Below are 24377 nucleotides of genomic sequence, written 5' to 3' on the forward strand. Positions count from 1 at the left end.
AAGACCATTAAATGTATGGATACTTACATTCATTGCTGCATAAAGCTGCACAATTTGCCTATGATGTATCATGGCCAGAGTACCAAAGAGTTCAGCTTCCATTCCTAACAAGAGCTGTGAAAGTGTCGTATGGCATCTTGGTGACACATAACATGAGCAAGGCTCTAATTTAACAAGAGGTGCTGCTTCAACTTTTCCCTGTCCAACAAAATTCCTAGGCACTTCCTTAGTTTCTAAACAAACAGCATTTTAACTGTATTTCAGCAGCCCTCAAGCATATCCTCAAATTATTTGATGAATCAGAACCCCACGTCAGAGCAACCCACCAGAAGAATCACAAGATTAACTATAAAATAACAAGTATCAGCACTCTGTAAAGGAGGATATGATTTCAGTGTAAAATCATGCAATTAAATGTCAGTAAAATATTAGAAGTTGCTTCATATGAGGTAGCAAGTTGTTTATAAGATTACTTTTACAAACATACAAGCAAGCAAGGACAAGCAAGAAGTCCTAAGTAAGTTTCTTGCAATTATTTTTAAAACACTATGTATATTTTCTTTATTGTATGTTTTGCATGATGGAAGGATAGCTTTTATTTGCAGAATTTTAGGACAGGTGACTTTTGAATAGCAGGCCTATGGTCACCTGCCCATTTATCATTAGAATCTATGCATAAAGAGCCACAGGCCAGAATTCTCACCCCTAAACTTGGGAAAGCTCTTTCAAAAAAAAAAGATCAGCTTTCAGTAATTTATTAACTCACCTGAAGTTTCCATGTATTCTAAAATCATAGATCTTCTACATCTCACACAGCAGTCATATTTGAGAGTCAGACAGCACGCAGAAACACCAGCTAAAATATTCTGAATTTGTTTTACTCACGTGTGTTCCAAGATCAATCACTTGGGTCAGCCGCTTAAGAAGTCTGGCAACGCCTAGAAAAATAAGCAAAGCAAAATATAAGAAATGTATAGAGCCAAAAACATTAAAACTCTCTTTATGATAAGTATCAGAGGCTAGAATACTAGAATTCTGCTTGTAAAAGGTTATATGCACATGGGTAACATTTCACCACCACGACACTTCTGCTTTTTCAGAAACGCAACATTCTGGACACCACTCCAAATCACCAAAGAACTAAGAAAAATAAGCATGTGTGAAAGACTAATTCATAAACCACTAAGCATGCTTAAAATTACATCTTTTTTCCCCTCTATTCCGTTATTAATAAAATAGCAATACTAATAGAATAATAATACTTCCTCTTATTCTATTAGGAATATATGTCACAAGTTGAAACTATATTTAAAGAGTTTTGAACATTCCATTCCAAATTAATAAGTATTTTTAATTTTGGTGGAATAAAACTAAATGTTTTTCTATAATAACAAAATCTACATCCACAGATCCATAGAGAACCCCCCGTTATCTAAATGATTCATCAAGTTAGTAAGATCTAATGATAAGGTATATACTGATTTCCGAGAATACTGTTTCATAACAGAAAATCAGCTCTGGACTCTTATCAAAGCATGGCTGAGAACAGACAGAGGAAAACATACCGGGGTGCTGGAAAGTCAAGCATGTCCTCAAATTGCCTTTGAATTCTGGGCACGTAGTGTATGCCACTAGAAAAAATCCAGGGGACTGGATCAAGGAGCTTTGAACCAACTTCTCTCTTCTGCTCTTAAAGCGGTTAACACAGATGACAATGCAAACACAGCAATGCTCACAGAGGCAGAGACTAACTACAAGTTGTAAAAAAAAAGATCAAACTATTTTTTTCTAAACTCTGACCTGCTCAAACATCTAATTACAAGATCAACTGGATTGTGTGCACGGTTAGGATTCAGGGCTGCTTTTTAGAAACATTTTCCTTCATGGAGTCCTTAAGGAAAATAGAATGATATGCACAGGATAAGGCAGGATCAGCCTGTAAAGGCAAAAGGACTTTTTGGCATCCTTGTGTGCCCCTGCCAAAGCACAGCCATGATTTTCCTCACCCAAGAAAAGGTTGAGAGCAAGCACTACATTAAAACGACAGTGTTTTTGTCTAATTAATTTGTCACAAACCTAACAAGAAGCTTCGCTTGTCTTCTGCTACCCCCATAGCCACACAGGCAGTGCACTTTCCTCGGGATCCCAGGCGGCTTAAAGTAAACCAAAATACTTCCAAGCACATCAGATTGAAAAGGTTAAAAAAAAAAAAAAGGCCATTTTTCTCTCAAGAGTTTTTTCTACCAAATTGCACAATAGCTCATACTGATTTCTACAAGAGTTGGCAAAAAAAAAAAAAAAGAAAAAGAAAAAGAGAGAATTTTGCTGTGGCCTTCCCTCTCTCCTTTCCTCCAAAGGAAACACGACATTCTTAATTTTTAGGTACTTCCTCATTTGCAACAAGGAAATATTTTAGTATACTTCAGGGGGGTCTTCTGTGTTCCATATCTAGCAGATTTGTGGATTTAATGTTTTTATTTAGAGTCAACAGGAGAAGCAAAAAACCAAGACATTATTAACACAGCACAGACATTTTGGTAACATCCCTTTGTCCAATACACTGACTTTTTACACAGCAGGAACCATGCATACTTAGGCTCCTAAGCAAAAATGAAAAAAGAATACAAATATATCCGCTGTGTATAAAAAGATCTCTTTCAAGTAGCTTTTTCTTCAGATATACTACTGTGTAATACTTCCATGTATTATACAACATGAAGTATTCAAATCAAAGAAATATTTACTTACTTCAGGAAAGTTTGTATGACCAATTATGTCACTATGAATAGAAATAATTTGCTCAATAGGTTCTTTGTCTTCTGCTATCAATGCAGAACAGTATAAAATTTTTTAAAAAGCCACACATTATTTAATAGGCGTCATTAAGGCTAGCTTCAGAAATAACTGCAAAACAAGGGGAAAATATTTTCTTAAGGAACATACGCTAGCAAGTTAAAAAATTATAAATTAATTACAATGCTAAACAACAGAGAAAACACTAACAGCTCAAGAGAGACAATAGATTTACATTTTTTTCCTCAAGCTAATTATTCTCACAAGCTGATGGAGAAAAACAAACAAAAAAAGAGTCTAGTTTTTTTTATTACCACCTACCTCCATCTAGAAGGTCTTGCTTTCTATCTATCTGTGCAATTTAAATTAAACTCAGACTGGCCTACTATGTAGAGCAACATTACAACTTGCAAATTGTTTTAAGGAGAAAAGAAAAAAGTTCTCACTTTTTATACTACTGAAAATATTTCACCCAAATGCACCTGATCTGAAGTTTGCACCTAATAAAAGCCAGATGTACTTCTAATACACTTCTGATCCATGTCCTTAATTCCCGTTTTCCCAGCACACCACCTTGCCCAAGAAAGCGGTGCAGCCTCGTTTTACACATCATTAAAGTGTTTAAACCAAATACTACGTTTTTATAATCCTAGCAATTCCCACAAAACTAACAGAATAAATATGGAGGTATTAACAGACCCACACTGTGAATGAGAAAGATCCCTTAGCCTCTTACCTAATTTAACAAGCACCTGAGCGATTGGTGAATCAAATTACTGCATTTCTTTAGCAAGTAAGTCAGCAGCAACTAAGGTAAGAGATACCGTAGCTGTGTCTTCAGCTGTAAGCCCATTTCACAGAGGCGGACGGTGAGACAGGGACAAGCCACATGCCACGAGCAGCGCCTCGGGCCTCACTCCACAGCGCGAGCGCCGCAGTCGGGGCCTCGCCGAGGTGGTGATCCCTGTGGAGAAGGGCCCTGGGGCCCTCACTCCGCTGGGAGAGCGCACCCAAAGCTGCCAAATCGGCACCTTAGCCCCGCACTGGCCATAAACCTGCTCTCTTCTTAGCAAGCAGCCCCACGCTGCAGCCGTCGCCCCGCATCGTCTCACAGGCCTGGGACCTTCCGCACGGCGCCGATAAGGATCGGGTGGAAGGAAGACCCCTGGGTAGGTGCAGGCCCAGGGTCCAGGCTGGCAGGTTTCAGTTGCTCATGAAATACTCTTAGCAGGAGCCGTTTTTTCCACAACTGGTTGGAATTGCTTGGCAGGCTGAGGCCAGCCTTCCTTCTAAATGTCAAGCGGCTTAAAAATAACGGCTTCTGAAGAGTGCGGGTAGCACCCAAATCACAGGTCCCAGATTGCTACACACCATTACACAAAACCCAGCAAGTTTCCAAAAAAAGCGCCCTGCTGGAAGAAGGGGAGCAGGCTGCCTCAAAGGAAGGTAGCCAAGTCACCGTCTCAGGAACTCAGCTACCTCTACCTCCTGGAGAGGAAGAGCCGTGAACAAACTCTTACATTTCTTAAAATAGTTTCAAGCTCTTCTATGCCATCAGGACAAGCAACATTGTCATAAGGATATATCATGTTGGAGTAATTTCTATGTCTTCCTCACAGATTTAATCTTCACAGAAACAGTGATAAATATACACTAAAAGTAGCTTATAAAATTCACGACATACTGCTGGTCAGCAGGGTTCTTATAAGCCTTTCACTAGTGAAGAGCTTCTTTTTAAACATAAAGCCCTTCTGTGATTTACGCAATGATTTTGCTAAGTCACAAAATGTACTATTTAGGCCATTTAGGCCATTCCTTCTACAAAAACCTGTGTGTGTAGCTGAATAATCCTATGAGCAGCCTTATTAGGCACTCAGAGGCATTTAAAGCTAAAAAAAAATGCCCTTAGATCACATCAGCATATTTGTTTTCAACTGTTCTCCAGGGTGTGTCTCAGACCTGATCTTCAGTATTATAAAAAAAAAAATTGAACAAAACACAAACAAGAATAAATACATATATATATATAATGTTCTGAACAAAATTACATGTGCCTTCCTTCCTTGAGTGTATATCTAAATCTTGTAATAAAAATAAAAAGTCTTACTCAAGCATTATCTGCCCAGCTCTGGAGAATAACTCGCAGTTTCCACAGCCCTCTGCAAAGGCCCTGAGCCACTAGAGTTCATCCAGACAGCCCTTCCAACAGAAGGTCACAAGCCAAAGTAGGGATAACCCTTTGATGCTAACACCAGGAAGGGGAAACGAGGGAGTTGCTATTCTGTAAGAGTTGAAAATTATACACCATTTGCAGATGGAAGAAATAGCTGGTGCCGAGGACCCTGGGAATTTAGCAGCAACTAAGAAATATGTTAACTGTAGTTTTATTCACCACAAAGAAACTTTGCCTTTTTAATTTTTCTCATACTCTGGAGACACTTTATTTAAACACTGCTATGCACTATCATCTTCTCAGAAAATCAGTCTGTCCTGACCATACAGTGACAGTATCTTTGGGATTTATTAGTTCTTTCTCATTAGCTTTTCCTAAAGCTCTAAATATTTGGCTGTCATAGCACACTTTGTAAGAAGCTTCTTTAAAGTACATTTACTAGAGTATTTCATCTGATTAACTTCTGTATAACTAATAACTTATAGTTATAAGCTACATGAGCTAACTATAAATTATGAGCTCCTAGTGCTAACATTTTACTTTCCTAGATTTCTGCCGCTCTTTTTAGTGCCTAAAAGAAGACGCTGTACTGTGAAAAACTATCTCTATGTGCCCACATGCACATGAACAGGAAAACTGCATCTAAAAGTCCCAGATTCAGACGGAGACGGAAAAAAAAATCTGTATCTGCTTTTCCTTTCCTTTTCAAGGTTATAAATTATTTCTTTCTTTTGATTGTTACCTTTACTATTTCCTGTACAGAGGCACCTGAAAGGCTGAAGTGGATCACGGGCCAGTTTTGGACACAAATAACAGGCTTGCAGAATACTCCCCCAAGGACTCCATTTATACAGGGCAGGGAGGGCTACTCAGCCTTTTTACTCTCTTTCCCACCTGGGGTTAAGTTGACAGACCACAGAAACTTTTAAAGTTGCAGGTTGCTCAGGAACCTTCATGCCAGGAAATATTCATAACTCATCTGCACTTGACCCGGAGCAAGTGGATCCAAGCTGGCCCTGCTGTGAGCAGGGCATAGTGCCAGATGACCTACAGCAGTCCCTTCTAACTTGTATTATTCTTTGATTCTAATTACAAATAACTGAATATAAATCATATGTAGATATGTTTTCCCTGAATATGGATGCCTGGCCTTCCTAGCTTTCACGTTTTCTTTCGCTGATTCTTTGCATTCCCAAAGGTAGGCAGGTACTGAATGTGCAAAAGGTTTATGATAATCACAAGATCTTTCATGTCTTCTCCTTTCACTTCTCCTTTCCCACAGGAATAAATGAAGATTCTTCATTTTCCTAGTATTTTCCAGTTGAGAGACTGAGATAGGAATCCGTTCATTTAACTTGTTTTTGGTGTATATTATAAATTACAAAAAGTCCATGGCACTTTCCCAATTAATAAGTTTTTAGTTGAAGAGGTTTTGAGGAAAACAATGAGTTAAAAATTTTACTTAAAATTCAGGTCATATTCTCCACTTGATTCAGACATTTTAAAATTCTACTGGTAATTCAACCCTTCGGAGAACGCATATCTCATGCGACCTTCAGAAACATCTCATAGCTGATCTTCAGTCCTTTACATCCTGAAGATATGATGGTGAAGGTTGCCAGACTGATTTTAGAAAGAGTTATCACCAGCCCAGAAGGAAGCATTAATCAGTTGCTTAAAGGCTCTTGTGAAACTGAACACTGAATTGAATAGTTATCCCCCCCCCCGCCCCTGGTGTGGGGACATTTAAGTTGGATTGGAGACAGAGAAGAACCACTGGGCCTGAAGAAAGTAAAACAGGGCTGCCAAAACAGAAGAGATTTTGGCTTCTTTAGCCTAACAAAATGATGCTGATAAAAAGAATATATAGTTGTTTCCTACAGTTACTGTTGATGAAGAAGCAGAAAGGAGAAAGAGTAGCTACTTAAAAGGCAATGTTGGCACAAGAACAAATAGATGCAAACTGCCTGTGAATAAGTTTCAGGTGAAAAGATGAATTGCTAAATGTTCTGAAAGACCAAGATTCTGCAACAGCTTTTGAACAAGAAAAATTAGGCAGGAAACCCAGCTAGTTTTAAGTCAGAGATTGACAGTACCATGAAAGGAATGACATACAACCTGAGTACCAAGGGAACAAACTTACTAACACAGCTTTTCTCATCCGTAGTTGTTTGCATTTTTGAGAATATGCACTCTTCAATCAGCTCTCAAAGTATGTATTTTACTCCTGTAAAGCCACCCAGAACCCCACAGTTGAAAAGAAGACATACTGTTGCAAATCCATTTAAATTCGTACCAAAGCATTAAGAACCAAAAAATGCAGTTTTTCATCTGAGCATTACCATATGCATTAGGTTACAGAACCACTAGATATGCCCCATGATTTTGCTCATTAAAAAGTACCAAATACATTTATTAGAAATCTTGACCATGCACAAAGTATCACATCAACTACGTTCATAAAGCCATTTTTAAAGAACATGAAATAGCCATTTATAGCATTCTAGACAGCGCCTAAAAAGCAGACATGATGGTATGAAGCTCTTTATTCTGAATATTATTAGCCCTTCTTTTTTGTGAACTATATAAACAAAGTAATACCCATGCAAAAAAATTTGAAACAAAACATGAAAAATGAAGGTCAAACAGACCTCCCTACAAACAAAGACAAATGGAAAAATAGTCCCTCTACAGAGCACTAGCCTTAGAGAATCCCTATAAAAAAAAAAACTGTAAGAACATAGGCACTTTACAATAACCCTTGCAGAAAACTGGCCTCTGTAACAATCTGAGGCAACGTTTCTTTTGAGCACACAGCAACCACTTCTGAAAGTCCCTTTTGTTCTCTGAATCTCTCAGATCATTGTTTGGACTATTTTATTAGCAATGAACATTTTAACAGTCATGGGCCATTTCCTCGCCAGCAGAATGCGTGCAGTAATTCCTATGCTATGGGAAGGGCTAAAAGATGGCCAAGGAGGCAATGACATGAAGGGTGTAAATGTTCCCACCATGCCTACATCTTAGAAGGCTGGAAAGAAGCATCACAATCAGACTCCTCAAGCCCCACTTCAGGTTTTTGGGTCAACTCCATTGTTTTCCCAAAAAAAACCCAATCTGTAGCTGAATTCGCAGCTCTCCTAATCCTTCAACATGGTAGGATAATACTAACTGAAAAACTTCAAAGGGGACTTCTGGATTTCACAATTGAACCTGAAACAGGGTATGGCCTTATCTGTTTAATTGATCTTCCCCTCGTGGAAATTTAAGAGCAACAAATGTATGGGTTTTTTGTTTTGTTTTTCCTTTCAGGTTGAAGGCAAATTATTTCCTAGTTACATTTAAACAAATATTTTCAAATGATATTTCAAGCATAAGTTACATGTTTAATAGGAGATCCAATTCTGCATCAACTGAAAATGCAGATTCCTACCAACAGTTGCTATCTTTCATGACCAATACACATAGGAGAGAAGGCAAACACACTGGGGAAAATGACAAATAACCCAGATTTTATGAGCTGCTTAAAATCGTTGATGAATAAATTCATCCCAAGAGCAAGAATCAGATAATTCCTTAGGTCTCACTGACTGTTCAGTAAACTGATTCAAAATCATAATTCTGTACAGTTTGAAGCTGAAAGTTCCAGAATCCCCAAATACTAACCTCTCCTCTGCCATACTCAGAATTATTCTGATATATTTGAACTGGCTATATTTTTAAAAGAGTTTTTCCAAAGAAGGTTGAGTTTTAGAATGCAACATGAATAGATTTTCTTAGGTAATTGCTTTCTTATGGTATTCCAGCAACTGAACATTGACTCAAAATCTCTTACAGGAACAGCTGGCTGGTTTAAGTCATTGCCTTTGAAAGTGCAAAGATGGTATGGAGCTACTTTACTCCCCGGTATTCCTAAAAGCATTGACAACTTTTCAAATAAAGCAAGCTATACATACACACACAACTGCTCACATATACACAGGACATACACATACATGTAATATTCCCCAGCTTAATTCAGGTGGTTCCCAGAGGTTTTAGCTTTTAAAAAGTAGTTAAATATATGAAAAAGAAACAGACCCTTTCCTTGTTCACTTAGTACTGTTTTCAAAGGCTTGTTCAGAGAATGAAGCAGAAGAAAAATGCAAAGTCTCCACTATGCTCCAGTGACAAAGCACCCAGTCTGTTCCCACTGACTTGTAGCTCTTTTTGTGTCCACATGTAAGTGATTAAGAATACATTGTTTGAAACTTAATTCCACATCTGTTGTTCTGCAGGACTTGGAAAACGGATGAATTTTTTTGACAATTATTTGCAGAGAGTATAATCAGAAGCATCTGTAATGGTATCCTAAAGTGCAAAAGGAAAACACCATGCATCCAAGAAGCTTTTTTGTTGAGTATTTTTGTTTCCTTAGTAAGATTAAAAAATATATATCAGATGGAAATCATTAATAGTTGCTTGAGAAGTCATCCACTGTAACTCGAAACAAGCAAAATCCAGGTTTCCTTCCTAAAACTCTTTGTTTCGTGTCCCAGTAGTTTACCCATGCAGCCAAAATCCATTTTATGACCTGTCAGGTGACTTTTAAAAAATATGCAGAAGTGACAAAAGTCTGCAGATCTGTAACACAGAAAACACATGTTTTTTTTATCGATCTCTACAGCTGTGACAATTTTCAATGTTATTAGTTACAAGAGTCAGCCTGTTCTGAACGGATGGACGCTTGAGTGATCTGGATGTATTTTCTTGAAATCTTTATAAAATACTGGTAAGAACAGAAAGGAAGAACAGGATCTCTTCACTGAGTTTATAATGCAAGCACTGGTAGATTTAAGGGAAACTGGGGAACACAAGATTCAGGACAGCACTTCCTCATGCAAGGTGTATTTATGATGAAGAAATTTGCTGTAGTTTGTCATAAAGATGAATTTTCACATTTGCTCAAGAAACTACTGGACATCTTAAGGGACGAAAGATCCACTATTAAACACAAAACTATCCTCTGAGGACTGAATAAGTCTCCCAAATGCAGAGCAGTGGAGGATACAAAAGCTTCAGGTTTAGGCTGCCCTGAGCTCAAGGCCGCTGACCTTCAAGTTCAGCTTGATGAACTCTGCAGTCCGAGGGTATTTGTAGCCTTGCAACCTGGGCTTGGACCTCTGACCTGGACATCCAACAAGTGCAAGAGCAGCCTTAGCGGCAGCCGCTGAAAAATGTGGGATAGCGCTGAAGAACGGGAAGAAACATTTGGACCTCTTTTTTTCTTTTTTCTTTTTTTAAACTTCATGTTGAGCTTAAAGTAATATTTTGTCGTCTATGAGGACAAGTCAAGGAAAAGCCAAAATTTTAGTACAGTCACAGCAAACCAATGTGTTAAAGGAACCAGCCACTACTGCCGATTCCTACAACTTTGCTGTGAACTTCCCAATATTTGGTGTTCTCTTAAAACCACAAATGCCAGACTTAGGCAATTATCCTACATAATAAAAAAAAGGGTTCCAATTCTCCTCTCCCCCTCTCCTTTTCTTTTTTATTAAGTCATAAGGCACAAATGGCCTGCTGGCTATGATTATTATATACATTCAGCTTCATTATGTAATTCAAAGAATGGTATAAAGGAAAGACTAATAATGCAGAAGATGCAATTAGACAACACCTTGCTCTCGAAAAAACATTTCTAACAAATCTGTATCAAAGTACTGAAACAATTAAAGGATTAACAATATTGTTTGACTAATGATTAAAATACCCTGGATATTTATACATATTTATACCCCCTTATTTATACATTAATTGTAGTCAAATTGTGCAAGCACGACTATGATATCCATCAGTTTACTGTAAACAATAGCTTTGACTTTTATTCTTTCATTTAAAATGATTTAATATTGTAAAGAATCATATAAGGCTTCCTGCTTGTAAAGGAAGATTGAACATATATATCTTTAATTAACAATCTGCAGAGAAAAAATCTGGTGAAAACATAAAACTCTTGCATTTCATGGCCGGCCAGCACTGAGGTGAGTGTCCCCACACTGGTCCCCCTCAGTTGTCAGGGTGCTTTGAACACCGGGGCTCTCCCTGTGCACAAATTTCCCAGCTTATCTTCCATGGGCACTGGAAGGCATTTACCTTTAATTCTTCTGGTTGGAGTATGCTCAGCCAAAACCATTTCCTAGAAAACACAGCTTGTGTGTGCACATGCGCACACACACACAAATAAAAATCCATAACCCCCACAAGGTTATTCACAAAAGAATATGAACATATGGCCTTTGAAGATTCCTATAGCTTTTTCTATGCTAGTGTGACCAGAAGGCTAAATGAAATTCAATACACATAGGGGTCCCATGGGTCTCTTCCACTTTGTCCTTGTGTAATTGTACTAAAAGTCTGTCTGGAGTCTCTCTCTTAAAGCATCTGGAGTTGACACTTCTTGTATTTATCCAGCTAAAGAAAGGTCCACTGGTGTTCCCCTGCCAATACCATGAAGGATTTAATGCATCAGCAGGGACTTGAAGTCTGAAACTCAATCCAGTATTTTCATAAAATGATTCACAGACTTATACTGACCTTTTTGACTTAGCGCAAAGGGATTCCATACAGCAATTTTGGACCAGATTAATCCACTCATGTTTCCAATAGAAGGGGAGGACGGAAGCGCACTAATAACAGGCAACCACTGAATTGACTTTTATCATAGCGAGACAGAAAAGAAATCCAAATTAAGAGGCACTTCATAACTCCTTAAAAATATCACAGCAGTTATTCAATACCTCCTACAAAACCAGGAATACGAAACAACACAACAGCAAATTAAGCAGAAAATCAAAATGGAAGGGGAAGCAAGAATCATCATGAGACTCTTTTCTACTTTACAAGAGGAAAGTGGCTTGAAACCAAATCTTACCCCACAACAGTATGCATGGATAACAAGGAAGGATCAAAGGATGATTGGGATCAAAAGGACATTCACGTGCAAATCTGAGCAGGCTCCCCTTTTTATACCTAAATAACAAGCTAGGTACTTAGGATACAAGGAAGAGGTATTCTGCCACATATGCAGAGGAATTTGCCAAACTTCTCCTTTTATTATGCCAAACAGTATAACAAAAATCAGCAACGCTAAGTATTCTGAATTTGACTCTTTGAAAATGAAATATTTTGCACTTCTCCTGCCATTTTGCCTTTTAAAATTAATCGTTTATTTGTGTAGGATTGATACAGCTTGCTTTTGGAAAACAACATCCTTTCTCTTCCTTAGTTCCTCTGAAACTTGAAATGTCCTCCACTTATACATCAGCCACAGATGACATAAGACCCAGGTACATAAACATAAATATTATTTAAATTAAATTTAAAAAATCCCAGCATTTTTCCAGAAGATTAGACGTTTATATTGGGTGGTCTTCCAGTTATATAACTGTTCAAAGAAAGAGATAAAGACAGCTTTCTGGCAGATGAAAGGAAACTATAGAAGTGAGGGGGAAAAAAAAGATGGAATAAAGGCTCTTCTATTCCTTCTTTTTAGGCACCAAAAATCAGACAAAACTGTTGGTTTTTATTTTATTTATATTAAAAATGTTATTTATATTTTAAAAAAGCAGTGAGGAAAAAAAGAACATATAAATCTATTCCCAAATATCCTTCTAATGCCTTCATCATCTAAATTCTAAATTCCATTTAAATTCCAATGAATCTCAGTGTGAGATTCACTGGAAGCATTTGAAGTGGGCAAGAATCAAGCTACATGGAGTAATCCAGAAGCACGGCAGCAAATAAATTCATCACACGATGAATCCCACAACTTGCACATAATGATGCATTAAAGGTGTGCATGAGAAACAGGACCCTGCCCTGGGCAGGGAGGCAATTTCAACACTGATTAACCAGAAGGATGCATCTGCACGAGGCGCCGTCAGCCACAGAGCTGGCACAGATGTCACCTTTGCTGAACGCCCACCAGGGAAACCCAGACACTAGAATAAAGACTAACAGTTAAAGCTTCTGCAGCTTTATTCCAGCCTTCTGAAAACAGATTTCAGCCAGCAAAGCACATTTAAGATTGTGCATTAAGGTATTTCAGATTCCAATCATCAATAGGATATACTACTCAAAAAAAAAAAAAAAAAAAAAAAAACCCGCACAAAATTGGCTGATTTTTTGTTTTAAAGTACCTGTACTTCCATTGTTTGTCTTCTGAATGTGGTAGATGCTTACTAAAAATACTTTGCATGCTGAGAATGCTTTTGGAGGGAATATAGTCATACTCAAATTAATAAAAGATTCCAAAAGATTTTCTAAAATCTAACTAAAAATGGAGCCACATTAATTAAGTACTGTTAATTTCCAGGAGTATATTCCAGGCATCTGTAATATACCCCTCACATATTAATGAGAATTCATTTATTTTATATCATATCACATATATTCTCCATATATGTACGTATTCTATAAAGCATGTTCTCAAGTTAAAAATACTTCAAAAAGCCCATATGGTTAACATAATAGCTCATTTTTTCTATTCCTACAATCTAAACAATGTGGTTCTATTGCATCAGCTCCTATTTTCTCATTTCTTCTACAAACAAAAAAACATTAGAGACGACACATGCCATTTAAAGCATTTCAAAAAGGTAAAATACTTGCATTTTTTTCAGATGTTCAATTCTAGTCACCCAATGGTAAAAATGTGAACTTCTGTTTTTCTTTTATCTTCATTAAATCTGTATACCCAACGACTTCATGGCTAGAACAGACTGCCTGGTAAAAAAAACAGCCCCTTGAGCCACAGACCATTTCACCCAAGGGGAACCCTGGCACATACAAGACAACTGCACACTTCAGCAGGCAGGAAGGAACTATTCAGACAAATGGACAGTCAAGATACCTTTGCCAGAAAGGGTTTCTTCACTCATATACAGTTGTATAATATAAGGTTAGTCTTTTCTCTGCAGCGCACTTAACAGAGCTGCAAATACTTCAAGCTAAATAGATCCGTCTTATTTTGACTTTTTGCAATTGCTGTTCAAAAGCAGTTCTAGCATTGACAAGCCACAAAAGTTTAAGCATCATCTTGTCTTAATCATGAAGGCACAGACTCCCCTTTCTGTAACTTCCTGATTATTTGCATGTTTTTGACTTTTCCTTCACTGTGTTTCAAATACTAAATGACCAAACATTTGAAATGGTGAATCAGATACCGGTTTAATCACTGAGTCCCAGCTGAAGCCATCCTAGCAGCTAAGTCCCTGCAGTACAGCCAATAAACTTTAGTAACATTGGCTCTTCCACTCCTTTTCTGGAAAGCTAATCTGTATTTGGACATATAGTTGATTCTATATACAATGCTTGTAAGTTGCCGGGGTCCCAATATTCCATATATTACTGCCCATACTTTAAAGATAGCAATTTCAGCACTTATGGCACCTGCCTTCAAGTTGGCACAGGTTCTAGGCGTACTTTTTAGAACCCACCTTTAGGACCTCCAAGCATATGAAAACAAAATCTTTAGTCATTGACATCACATAGTAAGATGTACAGTGCTCAAAATTACTAAGTCATATAGTACATTTTTAAACTTTTTTTTGATGATTTTCCAAACACAGCCAAATTGAGCAGAAATCCAGGGGTGGTACTGTGTGTCCTTGCCCTGTCTTGCCCTTCCCTAGGCAACTGCTGGCAGTCATTGATATGCACATGGCTGCTTTTTTTATAGATTAGAAATTGATGTCAGCTAACCACAAATAGCCATGTAGCTGCACAGAAAGGCTTATCAGTGACAAATCCCATCTGGGAAAGGCGTTCAAGAGGTCCACGCGGGACAGAGATAGTTAAGAGTCTCTGGCATATACGTAGGTTCAGAAATGCTCTTTCCCTGTTCAACCAACACTTCCTAGGCCCACCAAATTTAGCAGGAACTATGTGCAGCTTGTACTACTGTAACCCATATTTCCCCTTTCTTGGGGTAACTGCTAGAATTCCACTAGCAGTAACTGAGTCCAGCCCCTCAGGAAATAAATTTTTGGCACTCAGCGTCAATCCATAAGTAAAAAAAAAAAGGCTTCTGAGCAGACAACACATCTTTACTCAACATATCTCTGATGCTGAACATTCCTAGCCTGCACTTTGTTTTTTAGGAGCTTCTGATTGTTTTGTATGAACTAATTATGAAATACTTTATTGTAATGACCGCAAATTCTTTGGTAAATTTAAGAACTTACATATTTCTACAAATTTTACACAGCAGACTATCATCTTTAGATTGATATCAAACAGCCTTCAGTCACACTTGATTTTTTTTTTCCCCATGTTGAGAATTTAAATGCATATCACATTTGGCTTGTTAAAATGTGTTCCCTGTATAAACAAGCAGCAGTAGCCACATCAATAATTAGGTAGCAAGAATGAAAGTCTGAGCAAGATGCTTTTGTAGAATAAAGAAAATAAAGCATCTCCAAAATCAAAAACTGCAGAATTTTTGAAAAATATAGCTTTATTTAAAAACAAAGTCGTACTTTATGCTACAAAAGGAATGTTCTTCATTAAAACTGGTATTCTTGACTTTATGGTTCATCATAGTATTGCAGTAGTGAAATTTTTAACAGTAAACTGCTTTTATCTAATCTTACTACCTACCTATTGCTGTGAAGTTAAGTGATTAACCTTCAAGGTTGTGTCATTTTTGGTAAAATAAATAAATAAATAAATAAACAGCACCAGAGTTTTACAATTTGAAAGGAAAAGTCATGTTTACAGAGCACATTTTCAAGTTTCGTTTAATATCCCACTCAAACTGACAGAAATGAATACTGAGACTAGAAACTTTTGAAGATAGAAAAGAATGAACAGTCCAACATGCACTGTTCAAAGATAAAGTATGTCCTATGTAATCATAAAAACAATACGTGTCACCCAAAAGATATACTGGATCATCACACCAGGAAAAGAGGTTGTACCGAGACAGATGTCGATCTCTTCTCCAGAATAACTACAAATAGAACCACAGGAAATGGGCTCAACTGTCCCTGGCAGTGTTCAAGAAATGGGACATGGTTTAGCAGGATGCTATTAAAGGGTTTATAGTGGGACTCAATGATCTTGAAGGTCCTTTCCAGCCATCATGATCCAGCACTGTAGGGAAAAGGAGAGAAGTCAGAGAACTTCATGACAGGGAGAAAGCAGAGAACTGCACAGAGGCAAAAGGAAAAGACCTTGCAGGAGAAAAATCTGAACTACAGTACTAAGGAGCCTGTGGCATTAAAATGCCTCATTTCTCTATTAATTACCAGTCACCATATTTTCTTTTCATTTTTTTCTGAAAGGTTTTATACTTCTTTAACATAATTGTCTTAGACTATTAGTGATGCAACTCTCATTTTTATGCCTACATGAAAATACAACCTTCTCTAAGCCCTCTTATTAAACATTAACTTGACTGACATTTTTGCATTCTTTGAACAGTGAAAATATATATATAAAGGAAAAACAGGTTAAAAGGAAAAAAAAAAAAAAGGAGGTGGGAGAGGACTTTTGAATTATTCATGAAGGCAGTAAACCTTCCTTTCCAACCATCCTTTCCCTAGTTTATACTTTTGTTAATGCCTGTATAAAACAAATTTAGTGCTTGCAAACCTGTTATTATAAAATTCAGCTTAGGATGACTTGGTGTCAGGTTCAGCAGAAAAAAAAATGCAGTTTGCACAAAAGTTTGTCCATGAGGCTTAAATATGTTTTAAATACTCCTATGAAAGGATAATGTTCATGGCATCATCAATGTCATATACATGCTGCAATCCAGCAGGTTTTTACAGTCAGCATTAACAAACAGTAAGAGTAGAAACCGACACTAGGGCTACTGCCCAGGTGCAAGAAAACAAGAAATTCCTGCTAGTGCCTTTGAATATAGTTGACTATAACTCTTTCCTAATGAGGTTATGTGCAGTAAAGAACTTAAGGACACTCCTTAAAAAAGGAGGAGGAAAGAAAAAAACACCTTTAATCCCTCACAGTTTACATTACTTATTCAATTTATAGGTTGTGTAAATTCTTATTATTTACAGCAAAGTATTAATTTCTAAGAGAAAGCATTAAGGGCAATTTCCTTAGCTTAAGTGTTTTGGGTAAGTAATATGTTTACACTGGCCCAAACAGCTTTTTAAGTTTAATAATTCTACCCAGTTTTACAAAGCAAACACTGCATTCAGGCAAAAGGGTATCTGTAAATTAAGAGTATTTTCCTGGTTCAACACAATGTTAATGGAATCTCCATTTGTTTCCTGTTTGAATTTTAAGGAAGGGTTTTTCTCATAAAGGCATCCTTGTTATTTCTGAGTCTTACAGAAAAAAAAAAAAGTCATAGACTTACACCCCATGAAAATCCACATGGCTGAGGTGCCCCCATCTGCACACAAGTTAGATGGTCTAACTTAATGCCTCAGGTTCTTATAGTCTTCACAGATGCACAAACTACATAAAGCTCCACCACTGCCATCAAACCAAACGCCACTATAGGTGATTTCAAAAGTACACTTTGCCTGCCCTAGGGCCTTATGACAGTGAAGTAAAATTAGCTTAAAGGCAGAATTATGACAGCTAATACATACATACCCTTTATGGGAAAAGGCTGGCACGCCGGGCACGCTGGTTCTTCTCTGGCTACCTCAGCTGGAACCACCTCAGACTGGGGTCAGAAATGCACCTGGTTTGCACTTTATGGCCAAACGCATTAACTAGTTGACTGTTGTGGAGTAGGGGACAAAATAATGTCTTAATGCTTCAGTAATTGCTTTTTTAAGCTGTTTTCACAAAAAAAAAAAAGAGGATGCTCAGTTATCCACAGGATGGGGATGTGGCCGGGCCTCCTGCCTGAGCGAGAGGCAGTGAGCAGGTCTGCCAGAGGCCAGGTACATCCTGGACATTTGCAGGTTACTCCGCAGGGACTCGCAGTAGCTGAGATTTGATGGGGTTTTACGTCTTTGCACGCTGAAGCAGAAAACAAAGAGAGATTCAGAGCCACACTTCTAAAATTTACTTTAAAATAAGTATTTTGTATTTTTACAGCAATATTAAACCCATTTTGGCCACTTCCTGCCTCAGCTTCTCCTCCACGTTTTAACGTACCTGGGGACCTGATCCAGAAATCTGCCTGCAGCCAGGACGCAGTGTTCCAAGTCACTGCTTTCTTTTTCGGGACCCCCTGCGCAGCCGTCTGCCTTTGGCCAGGCTCGGCCCTGTGCTGTCGCACCTCAGCAGCACGTTGCTGCCTTGCCCTATGGGCCCCGCGCAGCACCTCGCTTCCAAAGGACTGCCCCCGCGTTCTCTTATCTTTGCTCCCTTTCCTGTGGAAACTAAAACTTCTCTAAGCTCTCTGCAAGCAGGCTGAGGAAAATGTGCTCGTTTTATCTAGGGCACAATTCTTCCTTGGTTCTGCCGCCTGGGAGCTGCGTGCTCAGCACGCAGAGAGGCCAGATCGGCCCGCTGTCCCAGGAGAGTCACCACCAAGGATGGGAGCGTAAGAACATTTGGAAGGCAAGAGACAGCTTACAAAACCATATGAGGTGAACCTATTAATTGCACATAGACAAGTTCCCCCAATCGTTCTAGACGTTATGCGTATATAAACGCTACTGAAAAAAATTAAAATCTTTTCTTAAATATATTGAGCACCTTAATAGTTTCATTATTAAAATAAAAACACAAACGTTGCCCCTGGCTCTTTTTGCTTCCATAAAGTTGCTTTAACCTCTTTTCAAATGTATGTTCAGGGCCTGTCTAAAACCTACATTTTCTAGAGTATTATTTTTAGCTGAAGGAATTCACTGCAACATGGAACAGTGTTCCCACCAGTCTCACTGTTACAAACTAATGAAAAGTTGGCTGCTCGTTCTGTGCCTGAAGGGCAGAGACCATAGACCATGAGCTTCTGTCACAGGCACCAAGGAACACGTCACAGCATGAATTTATTCAAAGAGCCCAACGGAAGCGCTTTGCTTCCCATTCATTGCAGCGGAATGATCTCCTGGGCCCTCAAAACCATTAATTGTAGGGTCTTCTCCTCTTCCCGTGTTACTAGGCTTCTCCAAAATCATCTCTACAGAAAAAAAAATGGTGTTCTTTGTTCTTCTGTAAAACACAGTATGCGGGATAATCACGTATTTTCTTAACAGGACACACTCCACTAAATTTTAATGGCATGTTTGAAGAAAAGTTCACAAATAAAGTATTGGCAAAATTGGATCAAAAAGACTCAGTGCTGATCTCTGCATTAAAAACCCTGCTCTAAACAAAAGCTATAAAGGCATTTTAATTGTGTACTTTGGAATAATGCCTGGAAATGAGACTACAAAGAACCTCCCCATCCACTGTTCTGTTTTATAACACCAAATAAATTTAAAATTATAATATTTGAGAAAAAACAAAAAACCTAAAACAACACAACATGGTATTTGTTCAAAGTAAAGATTTTAAAAGTGCTAAACATTGTCTTAATTGGAGCACTCCTGCTGGTATCAGTGGGAATAAATTCAGCTATTCCTGCCTACTACAGAACAATTCATTTCGTAAGCTCTAAAAATCCTTAGCTTTAACAGTACCCTAAATTTGATCTATTGGCCTTATAAACTGTGCCAGAATTCTTTGTTTCTAAAGAACAGGGACATTCTACAACTTTTAAAAACAGATGAACAAAAGGATTGTAATGATCTACTTTTAAAAAAAAGTGTGAGTTATTAGATAATACAAGCCATTCCATTGGAAAGCCATGCTTAGAGTCACCCTTTATAACCACTGTGTTAGAAAGAATACATGCCAAAACTTGTAAGTTTATTTTCAACTTCCATAATTCAAAACAACATTGACAAATGTGCAGAGGAGAGACACGTAAAATGTTTGTCCTGAATTTTAAGCTCAGCATTTCATAGCAGACCATATACAGGCCCCTCCTTTCACCTAGCCTTTATTCTGCTCTCCAGCAGAGCTTTTCCTGTCTCCATGCTTAAGGCATACAGCCCCAAATCCCATTTAGTAGACGGTGACACGGTCTAGTGCAAAATTGTAACTTCTGGTGTGGAGTTGCAAATGGCACATGTACAATATTCTGTATGCAACCTAGCAAGCAGAAAGAACAAATGAGTCATCCACTGGATCCTTCTTATTGCTAGACAGGCTTCTAACACACTATATAAAGAAATCAAATAAAACAGTGATATCATCAACTTTTGGAGGAGTGAAGTCTGAATTATTCTAGTTCAAATTTATAGTGCATTTGGCTGCTAACGGAAAACTAGCATCTAAAATAAAACCTTATATGGTAAAGAATTCCTGAGCTATGGAAAACAGTAATTAAAGCAAGTAACTTCATGAACTCTGCAAGTAATGAATCCCATTTTTGATTTAAGCTTCACAGATGATTGAGAGATTTGACAGGATGGTTCAGAGTCCCTCCTTCATTTGGCCACCTATTTTTGTAAAATACAAAGGTATCCTCTTTGTTGAGAAGACTGATTTTCTGCCAACAGCTGAAATCAATTACTAAAGGAAAAATTACACGGAGAAAGAAGGGGTAGTGCCAACAGACCCTAGGCTAGCAAACTTAACGGCTGGGAGAACAGGGCCATGTAGCATGACTACACTGAAGACACATAAGGGCTCTGGGCTAAACATATCATTCCTTTTCACAGGGTGATGTGGTTTCTCCTAGTACAACAGTATTAGTATGAGTGAACAACTGAACTGGGCTTGGACATTATTTTGCCAGGCCGCAGGAACTGTGTCTCATCAGCCTCTCCATGGAACCTTTGCCAACCACCCACTGCCTCATGCTGAACGCATTCACCCGGCCAACCCTTCACAGGGTTCAGGGCTCCCTCATCCTCCCCTCCGCACAGTGCTCCTGTAAGCCTGTCACACTGCTACCCCAATATTGTTCTTTTCACTACTGCATGGCAAATATACCCTCACTTTTTTTGTGCAAGGGCACGTAGGTGCAGCATAGGCTAGGAGTGGTTGATGGATGGGCCAGAGAGGCACAACTGGATTGTCAGGGCCCATGGGAAGAATCTGCATACAGGCTCAACATAAGGGGTCCCAGCTCAGATCTAGTTCACCAGCAAGAACACGGATGACCTTCCTTGGAACCAGAACAAAGTATTTAAGTTCTCAAGGAATTCTGCTCACACTTAACTCAAGTTTTACATAATGTGTTGCTTCTCTGCCATTCCAACTGTTCATCAAAATGTTTCTTAAACAAAGTAAGATTCCCTAATAAGGCTGCATTCATTATTCTCTCTCCCCCCCGCCTTTTTTAATATAAAATACAGCTAATTATATGTGCTCTTTTAGCAATAGAAATGCCTATGGAAATATCCTTCATCAAAAATGGTAGTTAACGACTTTGTACAGCATACAAAGGCAGAAAGAAACTTCAGTAATATTGTACTTGCAGAAGTTACTATCATATTTTACATACTATCACTTTACATAATTTATGATGATGTGTAATTTATACACATAATCTGAACACAGGTATTAATCAGTATTCACAGAACCTCCCTCAATCAAAGAAATTTTATCCTAGTTTTACTAGTGGGAAACTAAATATGCAGACTCATTAGCCTCAAAGTAAATGGCCATGTTTTCACAGTGTTGCAAGACTATAACTTCTATTGGAGCCTTCTAAGACCAAAAAGATTCAAAGTCTTCAGCACACAATAAAAATTATGGAGAAGAGCACAGGGACCAGCAGAATAACAAACCAGCAGAAACAGTGAACAACAATTATTCCTCATTTCTCAGAGCAAAAGCTAGCAGGCAATGAATGAAATGGTAGATTTGAGACAAACAAGGAAATGCTGTTTCCCTACAATGTATATCCACTGCTAATGAATACTTGTACACAACCTAAGCCACTAATTAGGAGACCCAACCATGGGAAAGAATCACTGTATATACTCCATGTATTTCTTGCATATTTCTCCCCAAGCATCCTTACTGGAGGTCTTTAGAGAAAGCATTGAGCTAAATGGACCCTTGGCCTGATTAGAATGTCAGTTCTCTTCTCATGAAATCAGAAGATATGCCAAACATCAGATGAAGCAGACATGCCAACAGGCACAAAATGCATGCAGACTTTAGACTGTTATTCCCCTCCCAGTCCACCAACAGCATCAATCACCATTTCTGCACACAGCATGACATAATATAAGACATAACAGATTTGGACAGAGCCACGTATAATTACTGAGAGAAACAGAAATTACAAATGAGAAAAATGATTTTACCTCTCTTGCATGTATGACTTCATTCACTACTGGGAAACAAGCCATGATCCACAGCCAACACTTAAGCAGGAAAACAAATTAGGCACAACCAGATTTAGAAGCTGAGAAGTATTCGACAAGGAGGTTAAATATTGATTCCCTTTTAGAAGGTTCAATTACAGGATTGGACAGGCAGACCCATATCTAAAATGTCTCCCAGCACAGGACATAGATCCTACTCAAAACAGAGTAGGAAAGGTCATTAAAATCAAGAAAAAGCTCAGTTTAATTATAAAGGTTTCTGTTCCATTCCTGTCTTAAACATTACAGTCCCTCTGGCTAACGGTTAAATTTCCGTAACATGTAGAGTCCCTTGAGACTGATCTACACATCTGTAAACTGGCCAATTAAATCCAACTATGTAGATTTGTTTGAACTGTTACAGTTGTTCTTGCACAACCCCTGTAACACAGTCAAGAATTCTGTTCCTTCTGTGGTTTTGAGCTATTACCATACTTGAAGTTTTTTAAAAAAAGGAGGAAGATATCTACTCTGGTATTCTTGCTAAGGGGAAAAAAATAATAATTTTGTCACGACCTCTTCATAATGAAGTAGGATCTGGTGCTTTTAGACAGATCTTCTGCCCAAAATGTATTCTTTATTGTGCTGAATTGCAATACTTCAGCCTGGAAAACTAGGGAGACTTGGATGCCCCTAGAGCCTGAAACTGCTGTCAGTTAAGTGCCATGTGAGAACCTATTCTTCGTAGTTCACCAAAATAAAATTAAGATGACAAAAGATTAGACACAACTACTTTATTTATTAAGGATGTGGGAAGACAAATCTTACACATTTGTCCAAATGGTTGACAATGTCTCTATCTTCTTTAGACAAAGCTTAATTCTGTTCCTATCCTGTAGGTTCAGGTTACAAGCAAGCCCTCTAATGAAATACCCCACCTTACTGTTCTCTGGCATAATATTACCTGCATGAATGTTCATTCCTGGGGGGTTGGATCTTGTTCTGTGAACCAGTTAGTATGCTTCCCCTTGACTCAAATGGTTTGTGTACTTGTAAAACCATGGGAGGAGCTAAAAGAGACTTCAAAAGATCATCTTATCTAATTCCTGCTGTGAGACACGATCAAGGATAGTTAGATCATCCTCAAGACTTTTTTGCATCTAACCTGTTTTTGGAAACTTCTAATCTCAACGGATATTCCACAATATCTTTAAGTCATCTATTTCAATGCTTAACTATGCACACAAAAAAGTTATTGAGACTAAGAGGGCTAAACCACATAATAGCTGCAGGGTATCAGACATCTGCCACAGAAACTTTTCTGCATACCTAAGACAATTCCTATTTTTCCTATTATCCATCCAAAAGCATACTACAGTAATTGTTAAATTATTTTTTTCTGCCTTCCACTAGCACGAGATCTTCTATAAATCTTTTCACTTCCTGAGAAATGTCTCTCTCAGCCATTATTTTTCCTATGAAATGAAGCAAATACAGTTTCTTCATCTTTTTTCCTCATAGGCAGCATTTTCAAAGCATTTGCTTTCTTAAGACACTACAAGATGTTTGTGCTCTTTAAAAGAAAAAGTTAGTAATTCTGAAATGAAAACAATACTTTGAGACTTGAGCAGTACTAAATAGACACTAACAACTGCTTGCCCTTTTACATGGCATTCGTTTTTCACACATCTCAGATGATATTTGCCTTTTAGCTATAAACCCCAGGTTTTGTTTTGCTAAACTGCTTTAGCCTTTTATTCCTCCTTTAACATTTGTGAAAAACAGTAAACTGTGCTCACCTTTTGGAATTTCAACTCAGTGTCTTTGGACAATGTCTCCAAGTAGTTAAGAAAATTGCTTTTCAACTTTTTTCATGGCTGAACCCCTGTAAGTGCTCCAGTAAAAGTACAGAAGTCTTTGCAGTGAATTAAGGCTTCCAGATAATAGGCTTGCTTCTGCGAGTTTCTCTTCACGAACTCCCTATAAGCAATCAGTGGATTCACTCAGTCTGCAGGCTACAGCTTGAAAATCATCTATTGTCATCATTCTAAATTCTTGTCTTGATTTGCAACATGCTTATGAAACATGCCAGCTTGATGTCCACAAACAAATTCTCTCTACTCTAATAG

The 24377-nt window shown here is 38.1% G+C and overlaps 1 long non-coding RNA gene across 2 annotated transcripts in view; it reads right to left on the minus strand.

Moving 5' to 3' along the window:
- Window positions 1-902: 902 nt before the first annotated feature.
- Window positions 903-24377, minus strand: part of LOC104566993 (uncharacterized) — a 56721-nt gene continuing 33246 nt past the window's right edge. For both annotated transcript variants that reach the window (XR_015913079.1, XR_015913078.1), the window contains exon 2: window positions 903-938. This is a non-coding gene — a long non-coding RNA (uncharacterized LOC104566993). The remainder of the gene's footprint in view (window positions 939-24377) is intronic.

Source organism: Tinamus guttatus, unplaced genomic scaffold (genome assembly GCF_059628265.1).
Source record: "Tinamus guttatus ecotype Peru unplaced genomic scaffold, ASM5962826v1 Tinamus_guttatus_pri_ptg000064l, whole genome shotgun sequence".
NCBI lineage: Eukaryota > Metazoa > Chordata > Aves > Tinamiformes > Tinamidae > Tinamus > Tinamus guttatus.